Raw genomic sequence first — 21,349 nt, 5'->3', positions numbered from 1 at the left:
CCTTCCTTCCTTCCTTCCTTCCTTCCTTCCTTCCTTCCTTCCTCCCTTCCTCCCTTCCTCCCTCCCTTTCTCTGTCCTCTGCTGGTGCTCTGCCCAAAGGGAATGTAAATTTTAATCTCTGAAACTTTCTTTTTCTTTTTTTTTTTTTTTTGCCCTCCCTTAAAGACCAGCTTTAATCCCAAATCACTCTGGCTCTCATTGATTGGCCAACAATAGGTCCCTCCTTGGTCATTTTTTGAGCTCTGGTTGGCTCCCAATCAATGTAAATAGCAGTTATTTCTGTTTTGGCAAGAAACCCTGAGGACCTTCCCCTCCCAGATCTTTTTTTTTTTTTTTTAAAGAGGCCATTCTTTGTCTCATTTCTTATTAAGCCTTAATCACTGAATGGGCGCTGCCTCAGTCAATCTGAGACCTGTTAAAGACCTTAGTTTGAAAAGGCCAGGGTCTCCCACTGCGTCCTGGGCCATCTCCAGTCATCCTGATCTACATCTTGCACTCCAGAGGAGACAGTGAGGCTGGTGACTTTGCACAGCCTCCCTCACTTAAATCCAATTCATTTGCATGTCATGGCATCACCTCCTTGATGTCATGATCTTCTTCGAGAACAAAGGCCAAGCAGCAACCTAATGTACAACAAGACAGTTATGTCCTCAATGGAATGTATCTAACAAGAGTTGGTAAAAATAAATTTGTCTAGACTCTTTTAAAACTAATGAAAAGGGCTTTAAACTCAAAAGGAAAGGGGAGGAAGAAAACTGCTCACCCACCGAGCTAGAGGCAGATCAGAGCAGTAATAGTGTCAGAGAAAGAATAGCAACGGAGATGCCCAGAAATTCCTAGGGGACAAAAATCCAAGAAAGCACATGGTGATAAAACTGAGGACAGATGTCTATACATAAATGCACAAAGGACGGGGAACAAGCAAAATGAACTAGAGATCCGAATTGTCTGACTTTTCATGACCCCACTTGGGGTTTTTTTGGCAAAGATACTGGAGTGGTTTGCCATTTCCTTCTCCAGCTCATTTTTACAGATGAGGAAACTGAGGTAATCATGGTAAAGTGACTTGCCCAGAGTCACAGAGCTAGTGTCTGAGGCAAGATTTGAACTCAGGTCTTCCTGACTCCAGGCCTGGTGCTGTATCCACTATGCTACCTAGCTGCTCAGAGAGATCCTAATGCCAGGAGGCAAATTTATTTTCCTTGGTATCCTTGAGACTTGGCGCAGGAACCAACAAGAGGGAATTCCATTCCCAGATATGATTCTCACCAACAAGGAACGTATGGTTGCTAGAATGGAAATGATGAGAACTTTGGGGGGATATAACCACTATGATTTCCAGTTTGTAATAAGGATGAAATTCATGACTGGCATATGAATCTGACAGGACACACCTTACTCAGAAGGTAAAATCTTGGGTGGAAGAAGTGGGGTAGGTAGAGTAGCCTTGTACATTAAGAAAACACAGTCTTGTGAGGAAATCCAAGAAGCCAGAGTGAGGAAGCCTGGTGGAGAACAAAAGGGAGAAAATCAATAGAGGCAGACACAGAAATGAAACTGTCATCCATGTGCATTGCAGACCACCTGGACAGAAATAGGAAATAGATGAGAAGGTTGGGCAGATCCTCATCTTAGCATGTAAGTAGGGACTGGAAAGCACAGTTATTTGGATATCTGTAGTAGTTCTCTCAGTCTCTCTGTCTCTGTCTCCTCTCTCTTTCCCTCCCTCCCTCCCTGTTTCTCTCTCTCTTTCTCCTCTCTCCTTCTCTCCGTCTCTGTCTCCCTCCCTCTCTCTCATCTCTCTTTCTCTCTTTGTCTCTGTTTCTGTCTGTTTCTATTTCTCTGCCAAAGGCAGAGAAGCTAATAATTTCTTGACTTGCCATAATGGCAGAGGAATTAACGAGGAGGGATTCTGTTCTGAATCTGAGTCTCGCCAATAAGAAAGAAGTGGCTGCTGGGGCAGAAATAATGGCAACCATGGGCAGGAAGTGCCTTCTTGATCTTTGAGTTTGTGATAAGAAAGGAGGGGAAAGCTAGGCATAGTGTGACATGCTCCCTAGAGTTTGGGAGAAATTTCAAGGGGCTCAGAGAGTAGTCATTGATGGTTTGATGTTAATTCAGAAGAGAGGTCTCCAGTGGAGTGCCCCAGTGATCTGTTTGGCGTTTCTGCCATTTAATACTTTTTTTCTATGACTTGGATGAAAGCAGATGATACAAATCTGGGAGGGAGAGCTGAAACACTGAATGAAAGAATCAGAATACAGAAAGGTCTTGACAGGCTAGAACATTGGGCTGAATGGAATCAGATAAGATAACACATTATCCAGGCCTTACGTGCTCGTCCCCATCAAGGGTTTGAATGGGTCAACAAGAGCCCAGGCCAAGGGTACTCCCTACCCCTATCAAGGTTGGGGGATCCAAGTCTCAAAGGAGGGATCTGTCAGGGAAACAAGGTCAGAGTTCCAAACAAAAGCCTCGTCCTTTAACCTCATCAAGCTGAGCAGGCTCTGCGATGATGGACCTTCTTCATTAGAAAGGGCCCTGATGAGCTGAAGAGCCCCCCAGAATGGGGCAGCCAGGATGAGGCAAGACCTCCAATGGTCCATGCTGTCTGAGGGTCTATTGGAGGAGCCAGGGTTGTTAAATCCCAGGGAAGAGAAGCGAGGTGACTCAATTTCCTTGGATTTGGGTGTCCGTGCCCCAGGGATATGGGTCTTTCACAAAACCTATTCTTCAGTGTTTTTCTGTCATTTGTCAAAATCTAGCTCAATGAACAGTTTCAGTTCCTGAGGATGTAGCCATAAAAGGCAAAGGAAGCTTCAGCTGTAATCAGTGGAAAAATGATGCTGCCCACATTCCGTTCTGCCCTCACACTGTGCTACAAAGCAAGGATCTCTAAAAGGAGTTGGCGCTGCTTTAAAAAAAAGGGGAGTGGGGCAGATTCAGTACAACACTACAGAGAAGTGAACACACCTTGTTGAATCATAATGGGTTGGGTCAGGATGGAGAACCCCAAAGACTGCAGTGACTGGGGGAAGGACTCTAGCTGACAAAAACTGCTGGGAAAGCTGGACAGCAGCCGAGCAGACTAGATCCAAGCCTCCCACGGTACTGCAAGAGAAGACACAAATGGGTGACTATAATAGGTCCCATCCTAAAAAACGAGAGGAGCAGAAAGAAATCACCTGAATCGATGGAGAGAAGATCCCAGAAGATAAGGATGATTGTGTTTATACAGGATCTTAAAAGTTTTGTACAAAGAAATCAAATGGAGTAAAAATTAGAAAGGAAAGAGGTAACAAGGGGGAAAATCTTTGCAACAAATTTCTCTGATAAAAGTCTCATAGACAAGATATATAAGGAAATTATTTAAATTTATAAGATTAAAAGTCATTCCCCGTAGATAGTCAAAGGATATGAATAGGAAATTTTGAAAGGAAGAAATTAAAGCTATCAACAACCACATGAAAAAAATGCTCAAATTACTAATAATTAGAGGAATGCTGACCTCAGACACTTACTAACTGTGTGATCCTGGGCAAGGTACTTAGCCTTGTTTGCCTCAGTTTCTTCATCTGTAAAATGAACTGGAGACCAAAAAGACAACCCACTCCAGTATCTCTGCCAAGAAAACCCCCAATGGGGTCATGTATTGTTGGGCACAACTGAAAAATGACTCAACAACAACAAACAAATTAAAGAAACTCTAAGGTTCTACCTCCCTCCCATCAGAATACCAAAGAAAACCAAGTGACAAATGGGGGAGGGGCTGTAAGACTAGTGCATTGTTGGTGGAGCTGTAAGTTGGTCCATACATTCTAGAAAGCAATTGAGAACCAAGCCCAGAAAGTTACCAAACTGGTCATACCCTTTGATACAATGATACCATCAGTAGACCTATATTCTGGAGAAATCAAAGAAGGAAGAAAAGTACTTATATATTCAAAACCATTGGTACATGTAGCATCTTTTCATGGTGGCCCCAAATTAGAAACTCAAATTTTGGTATATTAATAAAATGAAATATTATTCTGCCATAATAAATGGTGAAATGGACAGTTTCAGAGGAAACTGGGAAGAGCTTTATGAACTGATGCAGAGTGAAGTGAGCAGAATGAAGGGAACAATTTATACATCAACAATATTATAGAGAAAACAACTTTGAAAGAGGTTGGAGTTTTGATCACCGTGATAATAAAGCATGATTCCAGAGGAATGAAGGTGAAACTCCTCACTCACCTCCTGAGAGAGGTGATAAACTTAAAATGCAGAAAGAGATGTACATTTTTAGACTTGACCAACGTGGGAATTTGTTTTGTGGGACTAAGTAAATATGTATTCAGCACTTTCTTCTCCTTTTTTTTTTTTAATTTGCTTTTTGGATGGTAATGGGAGGGATAGATTACTAAATCATTTAAAAAGGCAGTAATGGAAAGATGCTTGGAGGGCACTTGTGGCTGCCTCATGTTGCTGACCAAGAACAACGCATGTCATAAAAAATAGGATCCAAGAAACGTGGGGCTGGAAAAGGAAGTAAGTCAGTCTCCTACTGAGAAAGTCAGGGATAACTAACCTCTGCAAAATAGAAAATGACCTTGAGGAACACCTCCAGTACATGGGAGAGGTCTTTAGTGGAGGTTCTTGGAAGCTAACTATTTATGTACAGTACTCTCCCTCCTTAGAAAGTAAGCTCCACGAGGGCAGGGACAGTTTCCACTTTTTCTTTGAATTCCTATCTCTTAGCATTTTTCTTGTCTTTTTTTTTTTTTTTTTGAAGATGAGTGAGGTTTTTCTGTGACCCCATTTTGGGGTTTTCTTGACCCAGTTACTTTTTGTCATTTCTTTCTCCAGCTCATTTTACAGATGAGGAAACTGAGGCAAACAGGGTTAAGTCACTTACCCAGGGTCACACAGCTACTAAGTGTCTGAGGTCAGATTTGAACTCAGGTCTTTCTGAGTCACCAGGCCTGGTGCTCTAGCCACTTCACCACCTAACTGCTGGATCTGGAATCAGGAAGACCTGGGTTAAAATGTGGAGATTCTTTGGGCAGTCTGGTGAAGCCAACAGACCCCTTCTCAGGATAATGTTTTTTAATGCATAAAATAAATAACATAGAATTACAAAGAAAGACAATTCTATTGAAGCATAATTATAAAAATATTTTTAAAAAATAAGTTTTTGGATCCCAGGTTAAGAACCCCTGCCCTGCCCTAATCTTCTCTTTTTTGTTAATTTTTATTTTTTAACAAGTTTTAATTCATTTATTTTGGATTATCAACAATCACTTCCATAAGCTTTTGAGTTTTACATTTTCTCCCGCTCCCTCCCCACCTCCCTCCCCACCTCCCTCCCCACGACGGCACGCGATCTGATATAGGCTCTACATATACATTCCTATTAAACGTATTTTCACATTAGTGATGTTGTAGGTAAGACTAATCCTCTCCTTTGACACAGGCCCAGAGAAGGGAAGCCATTTGTCCAAGGTCACACGGCCAGGAAGCTAAAAAGAGCAGCTTGAAACACTGGCCCCTCTTCTCTCTGACATCATTCCCTGGCCACAGGTGGACATAACGGCCAGGCTGGTACCGGTAGCTGTATCACAATCCCAGGGCTTGGCAGCTACCTATTCTGGGGCACGATGGAACTGGAGAAGGCCAGTCAGTTCCCTACATCTTGGGGTGTCAGCTGACTGGCTTCCAAGTAGCCCTGGCTTGGGCAAGAGAGCCTCAGACTTCGAGGTCAAAAGGGCATAAAGTGATGGAGCCTGAAGTGGCCAAGACCCCACGATCCATCAGGTGATGACACTTTGGGGTAGCTGTGGGGCCCAGGTGAGAGCAGACTGAAGGTAGACTGGGTGGGAGGGTTCTAGAGACTTGGGCGTGGTGTTGCTAATAATAAAGCTAAATAATAGCATTTATTTAGCACTCTAAGGTTTGCAAAATTCTTATTTCATTTGATTCTCACCACATCTGTAAGGTAGAGTGCCATGTTTGTTCCCATTTTATAGATAAGGAAAGTAAGTCTGAAAGTGACTGCACCAGGGTCACACAGCTAGTAAATATCTCAGAAAGGATCCCAAACCAAGTCTTCAGGTCTCTAAATACAGCGGTCTATTTACCTACTGAGCTATAGGAAAGAGACTCATTTTACAGACTGGGAAACTGAGTCAAGATTGAGAGCTGTCAAATGACTTGCCTAGGGTTACCTAGCCGGTAGGTGCTCAAAGGGTTTGTCTTGAGATACAGACAAAATATGGCAGGTCACATACTCTTTTCTCACCCTGTGACGGGGGATATATGTGCGCCAGGGCGACACCCTTCTCTTTGCTCTTCTGGGTATGGATCTGGGCCACCAGTGAATGGAGGATCCCTTGGAGGCTAAACCCTCACGAAGGTCCCCGCCCAGTCCTCTTCTGTATTTTGGCATCTCAAGACTTGGATGTTGGGGAGCCCGTTGGACCCAGGATGGACTCTCAGCCTTGCCACCAACTCGTGTATGACCTTGGATAAATCCTCTTCTCTTTCCGAGTCTCAGTCTCCTCGGGAGGGAGTTGGATTATCATGGAAGGAGTAGAAGTGAGTTAGATGCACCTGGGATCTGGAGGGAGATCACCCACACTTGGGTCCCACTTCTACTCCTCGCTGCCTGTAAGACTTGGGGGCAGTCAGTAAACATTTATTAAGTGCCTATTGTGAGCCGGGCACTGTGCTAAGCACCGGGGATACAAATTAAGGCAAAAAACCAGTCTCTTCTCTCTGGGAGCTCACAGTCTAATGGGGAAACAGCATGTAAACAATTAGGTACAAACAAGCTACATCCAGTATAAATGAAAAATAATCAACAGAATGAAGGCACTAGAATTAAGGGGGCTAGGAAAGGCTCCCTGCAAAAAAAGAGGGTCTGGGTAATGAACGAATGGGGGGAAAACCCGTATTAAGTGTTTCTTGTGTGCCAAGTGCTGGAGATCCAAAGAGAAAATAGATGGGTCTGTCGCCCCAGGAGCCTGGGTTCTGTAAGAGCCCCTTCTGCCTCCAGATGTAGGAGCAGAGAATGTCTAAGGTCCCTTCCAGTGCTGGGTCTATGAAAGAATAGGGAACCATCATTGGCCCCCACGCCCAACGGCATCGATGGTCTAAGACACACGTGGCTGGGCTTCTTTCCTCTTTTCTTAAATCATGAAGTTAAGCAATCTTACAGGAAAAAAAACAACAACCCACAATGAATAGTAAACACTGTTTACGTCCCTCCAAAGGTCTCTGCCAGTCTTTGTTAAGGTTCATATGTCACACAGAGATAATAGCATAAGGTGGAGTCAGGAAGACCTGAGATCTATACTGCCTGTGTGATGCTGGGCTTCTGTATAATTCATTCACTCTTTGCCCAGTCACACAGCCAGTGAGTGTCTGGGACTGGATCTGAACCCAAGTCTTCCTGACTCCAAGTCAGGGCTAGGATATGAATTTGACATAGGTTGAATTTTTCCCTTCCTCCCCATCTCAGAGGCGAGTGTAGAAAGTAGAGAAGTTGGACAGGTAAAATGGACAACGGCTTCCCCGGTCAATTTATTTCAGGCCCACAGTGTGCCCAACACTGTACTAGCGATACAAAGAAACGTAGGAGGAAACAAGACTCATTGTGTCTCTGAATTTCCTTGAAATTCCACAGCCTGCTAGAAAGGACTTCTGCATCAGACCTTTCCTAGCTAAAAAGCTCATAGATGCTCACATGGCTTTTGTATATTCTGACTCAAGTAACTTCTCTCATTTCTGTTTGTGCTTTGCTGGGATGGATTTCTTCACTTGCTATTTGCTATTTATGTTGGTTTCTTGTGTAAGAAGTTTGGTGGGAAGGAGCTAAGCCGGCAAGTGTAGACTAAAGGCTGCCCTTCTCTTAAGAGTCACCAGGGCAGCTGCTTTCCTCCCGAGCTCAGACTCATGCCTCTAGAGCAGAGATAGCGGAGGGGCGCCAGGTGGTGTCCTGCTAGCCTGATGTTTCTGTCTGAGATTGGAGAAAAGGGTGTCCAGCCTCAGCAGTGGCTTGTCTGTACCTCCCTGCTAGCCATCATGCTGGGTTTGCAGACTGGATCTTAGCTCTCCTCTTCTCTGCTGGGCTGGGCCCGGTCTCAGATCCTATCCATCCATGCCATCCATGAACCTCATCTCTACATTTAGACAACCCATGTGGACATACCTATCTTACACGAGTCTGACAGTGTATGCAGTATTCCATATCCATGGGCCCCCACCTCTGCCTAGACATCTTCTGCAGAACTAAGTTTCCTGGGTAGCTAATGCAAGCTTATGCTGCATGAAGGAGGCGTGATATGATGGAATGCACCCTGGAGCTCACTTCAAATCCAAGCTTTATTCCTTATTGTCTATGTGACCTTGGGCATATTATTTCCCCTTGGCCTCGCTTTCCTCATCTATAACATAAGGCGTTTTGTACTGCAGGGCTGCTCAGGCCTTTTCCAGGTCTCAATCTGTGATTCCCAGAGCAGGGAGAACAGACAATTTTCTCCTCCTTTATTTTGCTTAGGGCCAGCCCTCCACACTGGAAGGGCCCATAGGGACCATCTAGTCCGATTGATTCATTCAACTGAAGAGGAGAGAGAGGACCTGCCCCCTAGATCACACAGCAGTAAGTGGCAAAGTGCACCTTTAAATTCAGGTCCTTAGGCTGCCAACCCAGGGCTCCTTAGTTTGGACCCTCAAAGCTCTTCATAAGCTGACCCCTTCTTCCATGTCATCTATGATCCAGTTCTCCTGGCTTGCTTGTCATTCTTTGCACAGCATGCTTCATCTCCTACCTCCAGGCCTTTGTCCTGGCTGTGCCCGCTGCATGGAATGCTGTCCCTCCTCATTTCTGCCTCCTCGCTTCCTTCAATTCTGGGCTCAGACCCCGCGTTCTGCAGGGCCTTTTTTTGCCCCCTACTTTCCTCACCCCAGTTACTAGTGCTGCCCCCTCTGAGATTCCTTTCTGTCTATTCTGCTGATACCTAGAATGGATCTAGTCATTTATATGCCACCTCCTCCCAGACCGTGAGCTCCTTGAGGGCAGGGACTGTTTTTTGCCTTTCTTGGTATCCCCAGCTCCTGTCACAGCACCTAGAACATTGTAAGGCCTAACATGCCTTTGGATGGATCCTCGCTGCTCTGAGGCTGCCTTCAGGTACAAACATACCTGGTGCTGGTTCTAGGTGTGTCCAGACTCCAAGAGAAGGCTGGGAGCTGATGGGAGTGGAGGCGGGTGATTGTGGGCCTCCCCTGGGGGGTCAGACTGGAAGAAAGAGGAGTGTCCCACTGAGTGCTTTCAGTGGCCAGTGAGGCCACAGGAATCGTCCATTAGCTTCCCAGTCTATGGGGGGCCCACTCACTGGGGTGGCCATTGGGTTCTGACCCTCAACGGGGGTGACCCTGCCTTCCTGGAGGTCAAAACACAAGTTACAACCAGTTCTGCCCTGGGTTAGGAAGGAGCCCGGGCTTGAGTCCAATGGCATATGTTCAGTTGACCAGGGTTCAAATCCTGCTTTCCAAGCTTAGTCCTGTGTGACTGTGGGCAAATTGCTTGACTTACCTGGGCCTTCATTTCCTTATCTGTAAAATGGGACACCAACAGCACCCTCCTCCCAAGGTTGTTGGGGGAATCCGCTGAGATACTATTTGTAAAGAGCTTTGCAGATTTGAAAGCGCTCTCTGCACTCACTCATTGTTGTTAGATGGTTTCTCTAAAATCTCCATCCCCAAGTATCTCTGCTGCCTCATCTGGAAAACCGGAGCCCTGGGCCAGATGGCCTCTGGGGGCCCTTCCGGCTTTGAATTTATGATCCTATCACGGAGGCCTGGTAACAGACGGAAACAGCCCCTGAGAAGCCAAACCAAGCCCAGAGTCTGTGGCCTGAAGTTCCCTCTGGGGCTGGGGTCAGGGTCAGGGAGGGGATCACCTCGAAGGCATCTGAATCCTAGTTTAACTCATTATTCTTGGCAGTTAGACACCTACCTGAGAACTGCAAGGGCTCTTGGTAACCTCTCAATTTGTTGCCCTGGGGCAAAGCTCTGGCCACCCTGGCCTAGTTATTGCCCTAAGAATGGCTATTGTCTCAGGACCAGACAAAATCAGTGCAAAGAGGCTCATCCCTAGACGTTGGACCCGAGGGCGGGTAGGGACAATTGTTTTTGGCCACAGCGACACAGAACCAGTGGAAGGCCAGCCGGAGGAATAAAATTACAGATCCTCCAAGTAATTGGTCAATCAACAAGCATTTTAAAGTGCCTACTATGTGCCAGGCACTGCTAAGGGCTGGGGATGCAAAGACAAACCCCCCAAAAAACAATTCCTGCCCCCAGAGAGCTCACAGTCTACTGGAGGGATAAGACATCAACACTTCTAATTTCAATAACAAATATGTGATGTGCTTGGAGAGGGGTAAAGCAAAGGGCTGAGAGAGATTCTCGAGGGCAGGGACAGACTCTGTTTATATTTTATGCCCAGCACAGCGCAAAGCAAGGGCTTAATAAAGATATGTTTCCTCCCTTCCTCCTTCCTTTCCCTCCATCACTCCTTTCCCTTCTTCCCTCTTCCCTTCCTTCCTTTCTTCCTTCTTTTCCTTCCTTCCTTCCTTTCCTTTCTTTCTTCCTTCCCTTCCTTCTTTCCTTCCTTTCCTCTTTCCTTCCTTTCTTCCTTCCTCCCTTCCCTCCTTCCTTCCTGTCTTACTTCTCTCTTTCCTTCCTTTCTTCCTTCCTTTCCTCCTTCCTTCCCTCTTTCCTTCCTTCTTTCCCCCTCCCCCTCTTCCTTCCTTCCTCCCCTAAGTCTAAGGGAGATGTTCAGGTTCCCCACTGATCTTTCTTCCACAAGGAATCCTTTGTCTTTAATTAAGCCCCTTTACAAGCATGCCCTCTGTGCTACATTAAGCCTACTTTCTGACCAATTTCCAATTCTTAGCAACATTTTGAGTGTTAGTCTCATTCTGTCTTTTTTCGCTTTCTTTCCCCTTTTCCCACAGTCCTTTCTCTACTTTAATGATAATAACAACAATGTAGCTAGAATTTAGATATTGTTTTATACAGGGTTTGCAAAGCACTTTGCATACATTCTCTCACTGACCCTGTGAGGCAGGTGCTATCTCCATTTTGCACATGCGGAAATTGAGGCCCAGAGAGTTGAGATGATTTGTCCACTGTACCAAGGTTGCTCTGGCCCCCTCTCAGGGCCAAGCCTGTCCCATTTTACCCCCTCCTGCTTCTCTGCTGCCTTGAAAGGGTTGGGAGGTCTCGAGCCTTCGCTTGAACCTCCCCTAACTGTCCCCAACCTCACCCCTTTTGGAAGCTGGTGACTAACAGTCCAGTTCCATGAACCATTTAACATCAGATTCACTTTTACAGAGGGATATTTGTTTCAAAGACATAGCAAGACAGACACCTCAGGGCATAATCCCCCTACTCCCTCAGTCTCTGAGGAGTGGGGTGTGTGATTAGGCTCACAGTTTACCTCAGTCCCTGCATAGCATCAGTCCCACCAAGTACACGTGTACAGTCATTCTAGGGAGATTCCTGGAGCCTAACCACTGGGCTGGGCTGCACATCTGGCCTGGGCAGGGCGGGGGAGCCAGGTGCAGGCAGCTGGGGGGTTCCTAAGGCCCTCCCCTCCTCTCCCTAGTGGGACAAGCCTCAGCACTCTGGGGACCTCTGGTTCTAGTGGTCTTCCTTCCAAAGCTGTTTTTGCACAACCCTCTTTCCAAATCTTCCCAACAGACTTTGCACTGTGGGCTTCTTGCTCAAGTTTCTGAGGGAGCCTTGGGGATGGGGTGGGGGTGGGGGGCCCCAGACTGAGACTCCCACCAGCCTGTAAATGACAAGGAAGAATCTGCCTCCTTTCACTTCGTTGTGCTATTACCTTTCTCACCCTTGGAAACCACAGAAAAGTCACCAACCAGTTCTATTTTAGACAAACCAAAAAAAAAAAAAGAGCTAAAATCACATACACACACACCCCTAGGAAGCTTCAGTTCAACAGACATTGGTTAAGCCCTGGCTTTGTCCCGGGCCTCATGCTCGGTGCTAAAGACACAAAAGGCCATTGGAGGCAGGCCTGGGCCTCGTGGGGTGGTAGGAGGGGAGAGGAGGAGGAGGACAGGTACAAAGCTGCCTTTGGGTCAGAGGACCTGAGTTTGAATCCCACCTCTGACATGACCTATGTGACCTTGGGCCTCAGTTTCTTTATCATTAAAATGAAGGGGTTGGACTAGAGGGCCTCCTAGGCCTTTTACAACCCTAAATGTAGGATCAGATAAGTTAATAGTCATCTGGCACTTTAAAATCTGCAAAACGCTTTCTGTCTATAAATTATCTCTTTTGTTTCCTGCAATAACCCTGAGAAGTAGAGACCATAGGCAGTGCCGCTGTGCCCGTTTAACAGATGGGAAAACTGAGGCTCAGGGAGGTGAACTAACTTACCAAGGATCACACAGCTAGTAAGTGTCAGGGGTGGATGTGATCCCAGGTGTTCCTGTTGCTGTTTAGCACGCTATTGCCACGAGGCTCTCAGTGGCAGCGGAAAGGAGGGTTAGATGAAAGAGATTGGCCAGGCATGATTGACAGGCCTCAGACAAAAGGTTGGGTGTGTGTGAGAATGGTGCCAACTGTCTTCTGCCTGGTCAACCCCCGTGTGCGGGATTGGGTTCATTTCTGGGCATCATCTTTTAGGACACCGAAAAACCGGGCAGTACGTCCAGAGGAAAGTAACCAAGGTTGCCAAGAGATCATGCCAAGTGACCATCTATCTGAGGAACTGGGGTGCAGAGAGATTGCTCTGGTTTTAATCAAAGAAGCTCTCGCAGAGCATTCACAGAACTAAAACCCAGCATCTCCTCCATTGCTCACTACCTGTGTGACCTTGGATGAGTCATTGCCCTCTTAGAGCCTCAAAGTCTTGAGTTACAGGGTTGAATCAGATGGTCTCTGAGGCCCTCTCCAGCTCTCCTTATGTTTAGCCTGAAGAGGACTTGGATGGCCCAGTAGCAGTCTTGAGGCAGTGGAGGAGGCTGTCCCATGAAAGAGGGACGCCATTTGTCCTGCTTGGCTCCGGGGAGAGAGATTTCAGCCAAATGTGAGGGAAGACTTCCTAAGAAATAGAGCCTTCCAAGGGCAGCTAGGTGGTGCAGTGGGTAGAGCACCAGCTGTGGAGTCAGGAGGACCTGAATTCAAATCTGGCCTCAAACATTTACTAGCTGTGTGACCCTGGGCAAGTCACTTAACCCTGATTGCCTTGTTAAAAAAAAAATTGGGGCAGCTAGGTGGAGCACTGGTTCTGGAGCCAGGAGGATCTGAGTTCAAATGTGACCTCAGACACATAACACTTACTATCCATGTGACTGGGAGCAAGTCACTTAACCCCAAATTCCTTGCCCCCCAAAAAGAAAAGGAATAGAACCTTCAAAAAGTAGGATCAGCTGTCTCCAAGGAACTCCTCTCACTTGGGAGCTTTAAGCTAAGATTAGATGAAGAGGATTTGGGGCGGGGGAGGGGAAGGGCAGGTGGACTGAAGTTTAGAGAAATTAAGTGATGTAGCCATAGTAACCTTAGTGGTAGATGTCAGAGGCAAGATTTGAACCCAGCTCTTCTGACTCTACAGTCAGCATTCTTACCATGCGGCCCTACTGCCTCCTACTTTATTGGGATGTTGTAATGAGGACCCTCGTTCAGACTTAAGCAAAGTAGGCTTAAAATTTCATCCAATCCATTCAGGGAATGCCCTTTACCTTTGCAGATTAGAGATTTGCAACTGTTAATGTTTTTGAGATACTGAGTTTGTCTCTGGGCCACTTGGAGAGAATTTAAATGTCCTGCAAGGTAACATAGTCAGTGTGTGTCTGAGGCAGGGTTCCTGACTCTGGGGCTAGCTCTCAATCCGTTACCCTTCTCCCCTCCCTCCCTCCCTAGACAAGGTGTCCGCTTAAAAAAAGCCCACAGCAGAGTCACTTTAAACTTTAAACCCTCCCTATAATGGCAGATTTCTCTTCACTTTAACAGCTTAAACTTGACCGGTTAAATGCTTGATTCTGTAAGCCCTCCTAGAGACTAAAGGTGTGTTATTGTGGGAGAAAAGGAGTCTGAAGTTACGTTTGTAACTGTCATTCTCTGAGGTTTTTGTCCCTCTGGAAGCAGGGACGTTGTGTGAGCTAAACTTAAGTGGAGAAGAGCAAGACTTTTTGCTTGTTAGAACGTGTTAGATATTTCAAGCTAGGTGTCCTAGAGACATTTTAAATTCAACACATCTAAAACTGAACTCATTCTTTTCCCCCCAAACCTTCGTCTCTTCCAAACGTCCCTCTTTCTGTCAAAGACACCACCATCCTTCCAGGGCTGTAGGTTCATAATCTCTGCCTGGTCCTGGATGCCTCACTCTCCCTCACCCCACATCTTCAGTCTCTGGCATCTCCCAGGTACCACTTTAGCTCAGGTCCATTGTCACCACCAACCTTTATTATTGCAGCCATCTCCCATCCTCAAGTCTCTCCAATCCAGTTTATACATCGATGCCAGAGTGATTTTTCTTAAGCACATACCTGACCACGTGACCCTTCTGCTCAACGAACTCCAGGGACTTCCTGTTGCCTCCAGGATAAGATACAACTCCTCTGTTTAGCGTTTAGTACAATCTGGTCTCAGCTTAATCTTTCCAATGTCATTGGGCATTATTTCCCCTCCTGAGCTCTGCAATCCAGCCAAACTCTTATCTCTGTTCTTCCCACATGATGCTCCATTCCCTAACTCTACACTTTTGCACTGATCATTTCTCATCCTAGGAACACCCTTCTTTCTCACCTCCATTTCACTGAGTTCCTCTCTTCCTTTAAGATACAATCCAGGCACCATCTTCCACATGAAGCCTTTCTCATTCCCTCGACCTCTTAATATCATTAGAGCATAAGCTCATTTCAAGTAGGGATTTTTCTTCTTTGTACTTGTATCCCCATGCTTACCACGTAGTAGGCACTTAATAAATACTTGTTGATTGTTTGATCGAACTGTCTGAACTATTGTTTTATGATGAAACATCACAATGAGAATTTTATGAAAAGTGTGAGAGAAACAGGCATTTTACAGTATATTATGGAAAGGTTGTTACCTGGGTTGGTTGAAGAGAGAACAAAAAGAAAAAGACTAAAATAACTTACTTTTAGGAGACTGAATTCAACTCTTCTATGAGGAGAAATATAGAGAAGGTACTTTGGAGGCTATTTTAAATGAACTGAATGGTGGAACTAGTTTTGCAGAAGTGAAGAGAAGTCATCTCTCCTAATAGCAAGGATTTGAGGTGACCTTGTGATTTTTTGCTCAGCCAAAATGTTATAATTGTTTATCTTTGTTTTATGGTTGATTTCTTTAGTAATGCATTGAATAAATTCTTAATTTATTATTATCAATTATTAATTAAATTCTCAATAAATTATTAATAAATTAAATAGCTTTAATATTTAATCATAGGAGATTAAGGGATTTAAAATAGAAAGAGATGAGTAACTGCTAGAAAAGGAGATTTCTCCAGTTTATTCAATAAGTAATAGTCAATGAACTCACTGGGTTTCAATTAATTAATGAAACTAGGTTTCAACTAGTTAATGAAAAAGAGGTTGTAATTTTGTTAACTAATAAGAAAATACTCAGCCATGCCTGTGGGTTATTCTAGAGCTCAGGATGATAAGATTCAATTGGGAATGAGTCAAGCAATAGGCTCGAGGATCAGTGTGGTCACCTATCATACTTGCGACACATATACACATTTATTTCAAAACCTTGAGGTTCTAAGTTTTCACTGATATGATTTTTCCTTCCACCGATACAAAGTGCAGCCTCACTACAATTCAGTGGGTGGTCTCTCAGTTGCTGCAGCCAAAAAACTCATCCCATCCCCCGTGGCCAACCTGGGGACGAGCCTTTCCAACGTTCACGAGCCTGGTCCCTGTACAACAGATCCAGAGGCACATGCCCAAGACGGTGAAGCAACCTGCCCAGTGAGGAGCATCCAAAAAGACTGGGGATGTTCAGCGTGGAGTAGGCGCTTAACAAATGCTTCTTGTATGCATAGAAACTGTGTATTACAGTTAGCCCTACCCTGATGACTTCTTATGGCATGAGGTGCCCCTAATCTCCAAAGCAGCACAGTGCCGATTCTGACAGGTTCCACCCAGCTGGACAGGTTTGAGCGTGGGAGTAACGATGGACCACGTACATCTGTTACCTGAGGACCAGCCTAGCTAGGTCTGGGAGGTTCCTAACTGGCTGGACTGTGGGAAGATGAATTTTCCAGCTCTAGCGATTCTGAAAGACTGTCTGTCCAGGAATAGAGATGTCATAATCCCACCAAGGACATCATAGGTCCTTGAGGTATGGAGAAGCAAAGTTATCCGCTTGTGTGTCCTAGCCTGCCCCTGGACCACGAGTGCCCTGACAACAGAGCCGTGCTTATCTGCTCTTGCTTGGCACCTCCCTCAGCACAGAGCGCGTGATATGCCTTGTCCTCCACACAGTAGGGCTTAACGAATGCTCATTGGGTGGAGTTGAATTTGGGGAAAGAGTGAGAAAGAGAGAGAAAATTTGGCAAATTCGTAGTTGATCTTGGGTTAGTTTGGTTCTGAGTTAACATGACTCTACCCACCACCTCCGTCATTTTCATTTCCTCTTGGACAAGGCCAAAGGACTGTCCCGAAGCGGTGCCTCTTACTGATCAAGGTTGCCATTTAAGGATTAAAAAAGACTGGTTTTGCACTAAAACAAACACTTTCTTCTTCCTTCTTTTTCTCCCTCTCTTCTTTCTTTATCCTTTCTGTTTTTCCTTCCCTTCCTAGGTGAGAGGCAGACTAAGGTAGTGGTTAACGTGCTAAATCTGGGTCAAAATCCCCTTTCTCTCTGTGTGACTATGGCCAGGTTAATTAGCCTGTCATCCTCAGTGATTTCATCTGTAAAATGGGAACGAAGACATACCTTATAGAGTGGCTGTGTGGCTCACCTGAGATAATTCTTATAAAAGGCTTTACAGACTTCAAAGTGCTGTGTAAATGGTTGATAGAATGTCCTCCTTCCTCTCTCCTCCTGTTGAAATCCTTCTCTTTCTTCAAGGCCCTGCTCAGGAACTGCCTTCTCCACGGAGCTTTTCCTGATCCCTCCCGAGGTGAAAGTTTACCGGGCCTGCCAGGGACTCATCATTGAGGCCAGGGATGCTGTCATTGACTGCTTCTTCTAAGGTTGATGTTTATGAACCTAGCTGATCACTTGTAAGCTTGCTTCATATTTTCTTAGTGCAGTTCAGATTTCTCCTTTACACTGTTCACACTCTACCTTGGAACTAGAGCCATTTGATCTAATGTCCTCATTTTACAGATGAGGAAACTGAGGCCTAGAGGTGTTTACTTCTCCCTAAAATAAGGCATTGGACCAGATGACCTCTCCTACAGCAGAGAAAACCGAGTCCAAAGAAAGGAAGTGACTGTCCCAGGGTCACACTGGTGGTGAGTAGCAGACTAGGGTCTGAATCCAGATACCCTGCATCCAAAGTCTTCTTTCCATGACAACATCCTTCTTCTTGCTGGTCCAGCACAGCTGGTATCACTGGCAGGAGGTTGCAGCCCCTGAAGTTTATGGCACTCAGGGCCCTGTTGTCTGGTAAGGCCATAGCTCCTCTCTCTTCATGCAAATAATTGCAAAGCATTTGGCACAGTGCTTAGCATATAGCAGATGCTCAATAAATGCTTGTCCCCACCCTCCATCCCTATCCCTTTCCCTTCCCCTTTGTTCATTTAGGTAAGAAATGTACTGATTTCCCATGAGCACCCCAAATTATGCTTGACTGGGTGAGAAGTGTGGTACTCAATCAATGAACAAACACTTATTAAGGACCTACTGTGTGCCACAAATTGTGCTAACTTTGGGAGATACAAAGACAAAACAGTCCCTGCCCTCTAGGAGCTTACATTCTTCTAAGGGGCTACATCCTGGTATAATGGAAGTTAAGATCACTGACTCTGGTGGAGTCCAAGGACCTGCATTTAAATCCCTGAGTGCTCTCAGGCAGTCATTTACCTTCCTGGGCCTCAGTTTCTCATCCGTCAAGCGATCCTGATGGTCACTGAGGTCATAGATAAGAAGTGTGCAATCCTAACACGTTCCCTATTTACTTAGTGGTGTAAGGTAAGTGCTAGAACTATTGGTATTTCCATTCCAGAGATGAGCCATCGAGGGCTTACCCACAATCACACCCCAGAAGTGCTAGGAGCAGGATCTGAATTCCGTGCTCTCTCGACCTCAGATCCAATGCTTATAACCCCCACATCAACCAACCCCATGCCCCATGGGAAGGTAAGCACGTGCCACCCTGCAGAGCTAATCACTGTGCGTTTCAGAAAGACAAGTTTATACATAGTCCAGTCCTAAATTCTAAGAGTCTAGGGAGACAGCGAGGTGGCCCCCTGACATGGAACATTGGACTTGGAGTTAGGAAGACCTGAATTCAAATCCTGCCTCAGACATTTAGTGACTGTGTGGCCCTGGGCAAGTCACTTAACCTCTGCCTCAGTTTCCTCATCTATAAAATGGGGATAACCACAGCACCTCCTTCCCAGGGTTGTTCTGAGGATAACATGTATAAAGTTCTTTGAAAACCTTAAGGTACTATACAAATGCTAGTTATTACTATTAGTATTGTAAGTCACAGGAACTTGAAGAAGACAGATGAGTGATGGTGACAGCTGGCCCGCAGGTGGCTGGTGACTTCATCTGTATTTCAGGTTTCTCAGGAGTCAGTGATTAGCCTTTCTCCCCCGGGGAACGCTTTCTCTGAGCTCCGTTTCAGCTGAAGGGCAGTGCCTTTGACTCTTCTGGTCCCTCTTCCAGGCTGCCCACTGAAGGGAAAGAGAACTGTCTCACAGATAAGAACCCCGAGTCATTTGGTCATTGAACTGTTAAATGCGGTTAGTGGGGGCGGTGGGAGAGCTGGCTGCTCAGTTCTGTGGTTACCATCGACAAGAGGCCTGCTCTGGGGAGAGTTTCCTCTCTCCTCAGTGACTAACAACACCCAATTTTCCGATCCAACCCAATAAACATTTATCAAATGCTTACCATCCAAAAGATTCTGGAAAATGGCTCTTGCTCTCCTGGGAGGATACAGTCTGTATAAAGAGAAGCTGGTGTCTAAGAATTCGAGGAGGAAAGAGAGCCCTAGTGACTAAGGGAATTCAAAGAGACTTCCTATAGCTCATCAGATTATAGATTTGGAGCAAGAAGGGAACTTGGAGGCCAAGAAAACCCCTTCATGACATCTGAGGAAACTGAGGCTCAGAGAAACTTGCTCAGAGCTGCATAGCTACTAAGAGTCAGAGACAGTATTTGAACCCAGGTCTTCTGGACTCCAAGTCCAACGTTCACTTTCCCTTCTCAAAGTACTCTGTACCATCTTACATATATCTATTTACACATTGAGTCATTCATTAGACTGGAAGCCTCCTGAGGGCAGGTATTGTTTTTGTTCTTCTTTGGATTCCTGGTGCTTAGCACAGTACCCAACATATAGTAGGTGCTTAATAAATGCTTGTTGGATTAACTGACTTACTGCCTTATTGGAGGAACACTTGGAGTCCTAAGAGATGGAGTGAGGAAGGTGGGGTGTCCATTCGAGGCACAGTGGACAGCCTGAGCAAAGGTGGGAGGAGGAAGATGTTGTGGCTCTTGGAGGTTTGCAAAGCACTTTAGGTGCACTATCTCATTTGATCTTGTAAGGTAGGTACTATTACTATCCCCATTTTACAGATGAGGGAACTGAGGCAAACAGAGATTATGTGACTTACCCAGGGTCACACAGCTTGTGTCTGAGGTGGGTTCCAGCCTAGAGCTTCCTGACTCCCCCTCTGCTCCCTGAAGATTCGTTTGTATGCGGATGAATATTTGCATGTATCTCACGTAGAGGTAGGTTTTTGGGGTCGGGCAGGTGAAGTCAGGCTAACCACTGATGTTCAGGAAGCGTTGGTCTGAATGACAGCATCAGAATTTAGGTAACTTTAGGAATTCTCACAGGCCATTTGGTCCAACCTCTTCATTTTACAAATGGGGAAACTGAGGCTAAGTGACTAGTCTGAGGTCATACAGGTTGCAGTGACACAGGCGGAATTTGAACCCAGGTCCTTGAACTCCAGATCCAGCGTTCTTTCCACTCAGCTACGCTGTCTCCTGTGTATTATTTCCCTTAAAGTAGGGGAACCAAACATCCAGCTTCTTAGCACCTAGAGTCTCCCAGCGATGTTACCCGGCTATAAATGATGGGATATTCTCTCTTCGGAGAATAATCGACCTAGTGGATGACCCCGATGCCAGAGTGGGCCTAAGCAGCCTGCAGGCTTTGGTTTTCTTCCTCATCGATGATGGTTTGTTCCTAAGAAGAGGCAGCAGAAATAGCATCCAGGAAGCACACAAACAGAACTATCCCGTTATGCTATGAGATCAGGGGACAGCAGATAGACCGGCTGATTGCCCAACGGTGACCGCAGAGCTTTGTGGACCAGTGGGAGGAAGGCCTCCACGACGTGGCATGGGGTAGACCTTTGATGGAGGAGTCCTGATAAGGCCCGTATCAGAATCCCACAGGATAGAAAGGCTCAATGGGTGGTGACCTGTGCTGGTGGAGAGCATTCCCACGTCATGGAGATCAGCTTTCTATCCAAACAAAGGAGAAACTAGAGCCTCGGTGTTTTTGCAAGTATCTGGGGGGGGGAGATCTTCCGAGGCTCCCTGTTGCCTACCCAGCGACCTCCAACTTCCTGCCTAGGATTCCTGACTCTCCAAAATCTGATACTACTCTACGTTTCCAGCCTTATCATACGATTATACCTGCTCTCCAACAAGGCAGCTGAACGTGGACCTGGGTTCAGATCCTGTCTCTACTCCCTAAGAGGTTTAGAACCCTGGATAACCTCATTAACGAACATTTATTAAGTGCCTATTGTGTTTCAGGCACTTGCTATGTTGTGTATTATCGGCATTACCTTTGGGGGCATCTTATGCCCCTCCTAAAGCATTAATTACAGGAAGGCAGGAACTATGCCTTATCTGAACTCTGTATCTCTCCCTGCAGTGCTGAGCCCAGAATCCTGGACGCGGCCACTACTATTTTTGCTCCATGGATATTTATTATTGTCGTTGGGATCTGGATTTAGGGGCCTCCAAAGGCAGGCCGGCCCTGAGAGGCCGCCAGTACATCTGGGCAGAGTCTTTGGGTGGCACGAAACACCAGAAGTCCTAGGCAGGGAAGAGGAAACAGATTGGAGGAAAATCAGAAGGGTGTGGGAAGGGGGAAAAGGGA

At 45.9% G+C, this 21,349-nt stretch overlaps 1 long non-coding RNA gene across 1 annotated transcript in view; it reads right to left on the bottom strand.

The window, feature by feature from the left end:
- The window catches only part of LOC114026890, a 19,936-nt gene extending 2,427 nt beyond the window's left edge, over positions 1–17,509 (bottom strand). The window contains exon 1 of the long non-coding RNA XR_003567177.1: positions 17,012–17,509. This is a non-coding gene — a long non-coding RNA (uncharacterized LOC114026890). The remainder of the gene's footprint in view (positions 1–17,011) is intronic.
- Positions 17,510–21,349: the final 3,840 nt, after the last annotated feature.

This window comes from Vombatus ursinus, unplaced genomic scaffold, assembly GCF_900497805.2.
Source record: "Vombatus ursinus unplaced genomic scaffold, bare-nosed wombat genome assembly UNPS02014847.1, whole genome shotgun sequence".
Lineage (NCBI taxonomy): Eukaryota > Metazoa > Chordata > Mammalia > Diprotodontia > Vombatidae > Vombatus > Vombatus ursinus.
The sequence above is the reverse complement of the archived record's forward strand: the minus strand, read 5'-3'. Positions and strand labels throughout refer to the sequence as shown.